This window comes from Thermobia domestica, chromosome 11, assembly GCF_964235325.1.
Source record: "Thermobia domestica chromosome 11, izTheDome1.hap1.1, whole genome shotgun sequence".
Lineage (NCBI taxonomy): Eukaryota > Metazoa > Arthropoda > Insecta > Zygentoma > Lepismatidae > Thermobia > Thermobia domestica.
This window is the reverse complement of record NC_137464.1, coordinates 46379543-46388325: the sequence shown is the minus strand read 5'-3', so window position 1 is coordinate 46388325 and position 8783 is coordinate 46379543.

The window sequence follows — 8783 nt, the reverse complement described above, 5'->3', positions numbered from 1 at the left end:
TCCACGGAAATTTAGCGGGTTCTGCATGATATGAGTACGAAAGTAATTAATCACTACAGAATAGCGTACACAGTCAGAGATAGAAGAAAAATGTTCGCTACTCAGATTGATTAGTTTCAAGAACCCAGTTTATTGAGAGAGCTTACACACTAATGATCGAACTGTGGCCACTTATTAAAAAAAAACCGACGTCACACGGTAGTCTTGGATACTCTACTACTAAAGGACGAAACATATGTTTCAAAGTTTTGATGCTTCAAAGATTCAATAAGAGAAGAAGCACAGGTACGCAGAATAAGAAAATATTCATTGAATATCGTCGTCGTAGACCGTTGCTTTCGAATTCTGGAATGAATTATGGGCTTCATTTATAACAGTTTGTTTGAGTTAAACTTCCAAATCAGCTACAGAGATTTAATAAGAAAGATGAAACTTACTTAACTCCACAAATGCTTCATAATAAACACGCTTTAAATGAAAATACGGCACATAATTCAGGTTGGCAACAGGCAAATTTGCAGAGGATATCGGCAAATAAGGAGATTTAAATGTACTATCCATGTTAATGAGCCAGGGCCATACCTTTCAGAGAAAGGCCAATGCATGAATATGTATCCGTATCAATAGAGAAATAAATAGTACAGCCATCGTTTAAAACTAGCATTCCATTTTCTCGAAGGAAGTCGTTCAACTTAAAGCACGAGCGTCCTAATGCTTGAAGGCCACATAGGCGGGTAGTACTTATTCAGGTATCCAATAATCAATACAGTAGGCTCAAGTTACTGTTAAAGCTGAAGTGTAATAGATTGAGTAGCAAATAGTGGTCGGGCGTGGAAAAGAAGCCTGCACCTCAGCTAAGTCTTAAGTAGAAGTAAAATTGATAAGCTTATAATGAAAATCATCCAACATATCAATGGCGAAGCTGCCATCAGATCGTTCATCAATGTATTTATCGTTTCTGTAAGAAGTGTATAAAAAGAAAAACCGCATCGGTTTTCCTGTGAGCCCATAATAGCTAGTGAATTGCCAGAAACTGTTTTCATTTCTCAAAATGACTGCTGCAGCGTAAATATTCCATTGAAGAAACTTCATATTGAAAAGATTAACTTTTAAGAGAAACATTGTATGGTGAGACATTGCTGTAAATTCATTATGCATTAGTTCACTTTTCTCCATATCACGTTTCAGTGTAATTGAGATGGCTTACGAACTAATAGAGATATCGGCTTCCTATGAACAGCAACGTTAGACCAAAGGTGTATATACTGACTTAGTTTCATGCCAGGCTTTTAAGTCTTATAATCACAACTGCGAACATTGTGTGGGGTTTTGGGCGTACACCTGGACGAGGTAAGTGATTGGTATTTTCGGTTCTATGCTCGTTGATTTTGGAAATGATGTTTGGATGAAAACCTGCTCTCTCGGTTGAAACTAATTTCCGGGGCGTAACGAGTAAAGATGCAAACATAACCTGAATTGTGTAATACTACTCTTTATGGACTGCTTATATTTGTTGCCTGATGGTATGTCAGATCACAAAGTGATTACTTTCATCAGCTGCAAGCATCGAACTGTAGACTACAGATACGTTGCACCACGCAAGAAAGCCACACCAGAAGAAGAAAACACAAAGCATTATAACATATCAAGAATACTTATGGTTACAAATCTACTAACGATGAAAATAAAATACTTCAACCTACTTTTGATACAACTGATCACTCTTTATTTAGCTCCAATTAGGTTATGGGGCAAGTGCAGTTTGTGATGTGACATATGATTCCATAACAGGTGAGACGTTAAAGATACGTTTAAGAAATAAGTGATGTACAACTCATGTCTACATTCGTCATTGGTTATCAATTGCCTAAGGAGAATCATCATTTACGTACTCAATATATGATTATCTAACAATATTATTTCATATCTTTATTCAATTATTCATTTCATCAAATATTTATATCAATTATAATTAATAATCTTCGTCGCAGAATATCTCATAGATGATCTCCGTTGACAACATAAAGCACATCAAATATTAATTTAAAGCCTCCGCATTATACTCATACAATAGAATCCGCATCTGAGAATCGACATTACAGACTGCTATCGCCATATTTTTGAGCTAATTCAGAATTTGGTATAAAGTACCTGATATGCATCAAACGTGATTATAAGAGGAAAGGAATATATTCCATTCACGGAATCTTTACGGATTCCGGACGTTTAGATTTAGCTGGACATTATTTAAGTTATATTACGTCCAGAAACAATATATAAAAATTGCCACTTTAGAAGGGAACACATCAACCACCTATTTCTCTATATACCGAAACTATTATTTTTTAACATAACAAGATCAAACTTCAACTGTCAAAGAAGAAGAATAAAAACAGGCATTAATTTCACTATCAATTTTGCCAACATTTCAATGGTGCAGATAAATTTCATGTCATCTTTTACTTTGGAGATTAGATTTATATAATGACTCAAATTCAACATTAACAATAATTAATAACATTTAAATTTGGTTAATATGAGGAAAATGGGAGCACACAAAGTCACACAAAATGCTGTAATGGATCAAACAGGTCAATTACAATTGTGATCGGACTACTTACTTTGACACGATATTTCGCGTCAGAGTAGAAATCACTTATAAGTTATAGGATTAGTTTCCTTCCCTGAAAAGGTAGACAATCTCTAGACCAAACAAAGATCTACCCCATAGTTTAGGCAAAATGGTTTGGTCTATAATGCTGCACACCATGGCTCTTTTATAGCGTAAATTCAGCGTGAGTACGTTTAGTCAATAAAACCCTGTCTTGAAGAATCAGAAGTGTAGGCAAAATACACTTCGTTTGATACATGTCCTTTCTGACAGTTACTTTCTTCTGTTTTTTTAATTTCTGCACGCAGTCATAACAATCAGGCAAAAACAATCATTTCTATGGCGACAGCACGTTCAGCCAATTATAGTGCTCATTCCTCTCGCTCTGTAATGGTAAACATTCCACCCTTTCCGCACGTTGCCAATTTGAATATAAACAAATACACATTTTTTTAGTCGAATGTCAACTTTGAGTAGTGGACCTGCTGGTTATTGAAAGCATTCTTTCTAGTTACTTTTTGGTGTTATTTAATTTTATAAAACTGGGATTTACTTGCAATGAATAATTTCGTGTTTTAGTACACAACGCAAAAGCTGGCAACACAGTATTGAGCACCGCGTGCGCGCAGCAAGCTGTCAGAAGGGACAAGTAGTATCAATTGCAGTGTATCTAACTTTTTCTCTTCGGAAGTGTTTCACAGATCTCAACATAAAGTTTCACCACGACTAATATTCAGAAGGGACTCTAAGTCTGCTGAAACTCTTATGTGGTTGAATGTTTTCTAATTTGATAACCTTCAGTATTAGTTTCTCCAGTGGCGGCCGGTGGTTTGTGGTTTCGGATGTTGCAGTACGAACGATCGGAGACAGAAGATATAAAGTGGACTCATTGACTAATCAGCATAAATTTAGGTGCAAATGCTATGCGATATGTTAAATTAAATAAAAATCTGTTTTTAAAAAATAAAAAATGGAGAACATTTAATCCGATTAATCACCTTCTTTAATTAGTAAGTTCATTCTTCTCTCTTTGATTGGAACAAATCTGCCTAATACAATCTGGTTAAACTCTAGTATTCTTATGGTCAGGTCTTTTTCGATGGAAAGCATAATCAATGGTGATAACCTTTCTTGGGACATTCAATTTCTTGAAAATGTCAATTCTTTTTTATGTGAAAAAGAACTTTTCTTCTTTTACTGACGCCATAGGTACAGTTAATATTAAGTGCAGGAGCTTTGTAGATTCACTAAATATTTTTTCTTGATTATTGTGAACAATTCTTTCTAGCAAACACAGTCCCTGACAGTGATCCGAATTCCTCTTCAGTGTAGACTGAAGAGAGTTCGTAGTAGAGATTAATGTTATAAAAAATGTACATTGAACACGCTTTATTCACAATTTATCTAGGAAAATTTCAAATAAATTGTGGAAATGTACCTAGTGTATACAACATTACTGCCATAAGGTGTCCTGTATACTTAAACCGTTTTTTTTTTTCGAACACTCTCCTGAATTGCACTTTGCTTGTTTTGTCTAAGCCTTAATTGTAAGTTTTCCTCAGTTGAAAGCTGGGCATTTTTTTTTTTTTTTTTGTAAGTTATTTACAGAAGTCATGATATGCAATTCATTCAGAATTTGTAGGTTATGAACAGAATTAAAGCACACACAATAAAATTAAATCTAATAACTAATAACCAAAACAGCTGATACAAAAGAGATACTAGTACATGAATTGCGAATGTCACATATTCATACATAGGACTGTAAACTGGCCGGCTTTTCATTGGCCTGTCCGGAAAAATTGCTATTATTTTGATTAAAGCCGGTGACGGGTACAAACCTCTCACCAGCCTCTTTATAACCGTTTTTTTTTCTCAAATTTGTATCTAGTTCGAAGTATAGATATCGAAAAGTAGCTGTCATTCTGTAAACTCAAAACTGTTACCTCTCACCATGTATCAACGATTAATATATTTTGTTCACCTGTTTAGAAAATTTTAGAGAGATGACAGGGACTGTATCAGGGAAAATTTGAAATTTACTTTCAAGGAATTTTATACATTTATTAAGAGTAGAAAAGGACTTCTTAAAGCAATTTCCTATAGTTGAAGTAGAGACTATATGTTTAAAGAGTGAATTTCATTTTCCAAATCCAAAATTGTCACGTAAAGATTATTATACTTTTGTTCATCTGTTTCGATAATTTTAAAGGAATGGTAGTTACTGGCAAATACAATAAATTGATTAATGCCGATTGATCAAATTCAGTTTCTCATTTATAGCACAATGTATCTATTAAGGTTATTAGTGAATGTTCTAAGCAGGAGCGTCATTTCAGATTTTGCTTGGGGGGGCAAGACCCCTTGATATAAGTAAAATTTCGCGTTTTCCATTGATTTACTACTATTCTATAGATAAAATCTATATACATCCCAAACTCAGGGGGGGCAAATGCCCCTCCCTGCCCCCCCTAAATGACGCCTTTGGTTCTAAGGACATACAGAATATACGTGTTAATGCACTTTCGTTCACGATAGTACATTTCCTTTCCATGGATAGGTCCGAACAGAGATACTTCACACTGAGACCTATATCACAGAGAATTTTGAGGAAGTGTCGGTTCTTTTTATTTTACAGAGTTGGCAACCCTATTCATATATCAACACACACACACATACTTGTGCGTAAAAGAAAAAAAAGAACTACATTCCAAATCATCCGTCTTGGTTGTTACGCAATGCACGATGAACACAATATACTTCCACATGAGGCGAAACAATGTTTATCAACGTTCTGGAAAGCAACCTTGAAACCCGCCAGACATAGGAATAACATGTTAGCTGGGAGGGGTCCAAAGTATTTGAGGAAGGTCCAATACGTCTACGTAATAACGAACCTGTCTTTTACTGTACCGAAAAGATAAGTAATTCTTAATTACTGTCACCTATATTTTTAGAAAAAATGATAGAACGATTATTTCTATAAGAAAAGAAAGAGTACATGATGAGGCGTAAAATAAAATATTTAGCTTACATGAATCATTTCTCTGTTAAACAAGTATAGTTCGTTAAGAAAGTCTACAAATGCTAGTCGACTTTCAAAATTTTGGGGAGGTCCGGACCCGGTGGACCCCCTCGTGGCTACGCCTCTGAGCATTGCTAACTAGTCCCAAATTCAATGTGGCGTTCCCCACCATACAGTTCTTTCTATCAAGAGTATAAAATATACTTATTTTATAAAAGAAATATGTATATACTAAAATACTATCCACAGAGGGGGGGGGGGGAATCTGCATATTGACTTATTAATATTTGGTTCACAAATTACTGTAGAAGAAATTTTCATTATCTATATAAGCTAAGAATTAACTTGTAAATGCGGATCTACTTTCATTTGATTTCTGCTCTACTATATATTTTCTTTTTCATTTTGTAATTCTGCTATCACTTTTTTTAATTGTCATTATATTGATTTGCTTCAGTATTAGTACCGTAATATAAAAATATGAATGCATAAAAACAAATTCCATTTGTTAACTGCTAGTGAAATAAAATTTAGAAACCTTATTTAGCGCGAAAACCTTCTCGTTCACTCGAAACCGTGCTGTGTTACAGAAGCACTGCAACGACCAGACCCTTCAATTTCTGAGATAGGGGAAAGGAGACTTAACATTTGCTCCAATTCCCGCGCTGAAGGAATCTGGTCGTTGCATGCTCGCTGCAACACAATATAAATTAGAGACTCTGTGACGGATTATTTTTCGCTTTTTAAAACGGATTAACGAAACGAAGAGTTAGAGAAGTAAAAAAATATGTTATTTAAATTATATATGGGACTATTAGAAAGTATTTTTTCTGTTCTTTACTACTATTGCTAATAATATTTTTTTCTTGAAATACTTTGGTCGTTGCGCAACGCTGCAACACTAACATTAGCCGCCACTGAGTTTCTCATTAATCGTTTCCTCTAATAGCATCTGATTTCATTATCTACCTGTAGCCTATCAGGTTCTATGTGAAGGAATTTCGTTTATAACAAAGCGGACAAGTCTTTAATACAGCGGGACGGTTATGTTTTGTATTCGCTCTACTATTCTCTCTTAAAATGTAAAATATCGGACTACAGGTGACATGATAATAGGTTTCTTCATCTTCTCTGCAGCATGTTAAGCTCCAGTTTAAACATCAGTTTCAAGCCTGGGCTCTAAAGTAAAGACTTTAAACCCAGATGAGTGAGTTTTTATGTAAACACAGTGAAAGAAAATATTATGTACAGTTACCGCAGCATGGCACCTGAGCGTTCACAGTGGAAAGTAACGCTACTTCCTAGTAAGCCTACTGTTGGCATGCCCTTACCGCAGATCAGCGTGGCGTCAACGTAGTCAAAGGAAATCAAAGGTGCACAGAAACATGATTAAAGCCGACAAAGTATATGGACTTGAAAGATGAAGAATACCAACCTAGTTAACAAACAATACAAGATAAAATGGATATGAATTAACAAAAGGCTACCCCACGCCAACTCAAAACATGTAAGAATTCATGTAAGGAGGTCAAACGTAGATGCGACCTCCAAATAAGTTAATTTAGGGACAAAAATATAATATAAACGGTATTTTAATGTAACGTTCCAAGGAAACAGGAAGTCATTGAGAAATCTAAGGTCATGAAGTTGTCCAGAACAATCTCACTTGGGCTTGGAGATTCCTTCGCACAAGAGTGAGTCCTACGACATTGAATCACCGTATACCTATATCAGTGCTGGATTTACGTATGAGTTAAACAAGCTATAGCTTAGGGCTCCACCCGCTTGGGGGCGAAAGAAATTTAAAGAAAAAAACTGATAGTAATGTCATTTCCAAATAACAAGAAAACACACATACAACAATGGTGTTTTGTATTGTTATGTACTACAAGGTGACCAGACGTCCCGTTTTTCCAACCGTTGTCCCGTTTTTATCTGATTTTCGAACGGGAAGCCTAAATGTCCCGTTTTTAGGTAAAAATGACCTAGATGTCCCGTAATTATTATTCAAAATATAAATCGTAAATGGAAACTCTATTCTCTTCCGTACCAACACTCGTTGCCAAGATTCAGCCGTGTCTAGAACTTCTGAATTTTCAAATGAAAATTGAGTGTTCGTGATTCAAGTGGGAATTGAGTGGGAATTCTGAGTATTCAACTAGTTAAAAGAATTGTTGGGTTGAACTTGCAATTGGGAACCATTATTTGTTGTGTGGTACACGTAAAGTTAAAAACGGTGTGTTATCACTCTTACTTGTGTATTTTGAAAATTGAGAACACTGCTGAGTCCCAAAATGCAATCTGGAAGTCAGATACCCCCCCCCCTCCGTAGCCGATTCGTGTGCGTCCCGTTTTCGCAAGTGAAAATTCTGGTCACCTTGATGTACTAGGCTTTTATATAACAAGTAATAGGGCTCTATTTCTCAGTCCCACTTCTATTAAGGCCCCTGTTATCCAGCCCTGCTTATAATGGAGCCTCTGTTTCCCACCCCTGCTTGTAATGGGCTCTTGTTTCTATTTAGAATCCATTAAGTATGTAAATTATCATAAAGAACATACTCAAACCTAAAAAAACTGACATTTTGCCGCTGAAAAAGAAGGCCTATGTACCATGTGTTGTTAGCAACTCCTCAGCTAATGTGGTGAATGTAGGCTATGAGGTGCTAATATTAATAATTTTATTATTTGTTAGTGGTCAGCAAATCTGTTCATTTGCTAAACATACAAATTAGCAAGATTTCACGTCGACTTCACAATCCTACGTATGAGATAAATATACCTCTACTGCAACTTCTACCTTGTTCATTGGCTTCCAATGATATCTTAAATATCTAGTAACTATTATTGAGACTTTATATTAGTTTTCTTTATACATACACTTACATCATTTATACCAAGTAACAAACAAGTAGTTTATTTCCTGTATTTTTTCTTGAAAATAGTTTTGTGAGCGTATGATATGTATAAAAAGTGGCGTATTTAGGGTGGCTTCCAGGCTTAATCCCCCCCCCCGAAATTTTACTTACTATAGTAAAGTATATGAAATATCTTGCAGAATTTTCACATTTTCAGGCAAAGCCCCGGAAACAAAATCATAAATACGCCACTGTATATATACATATATATATATATATATATATATATATA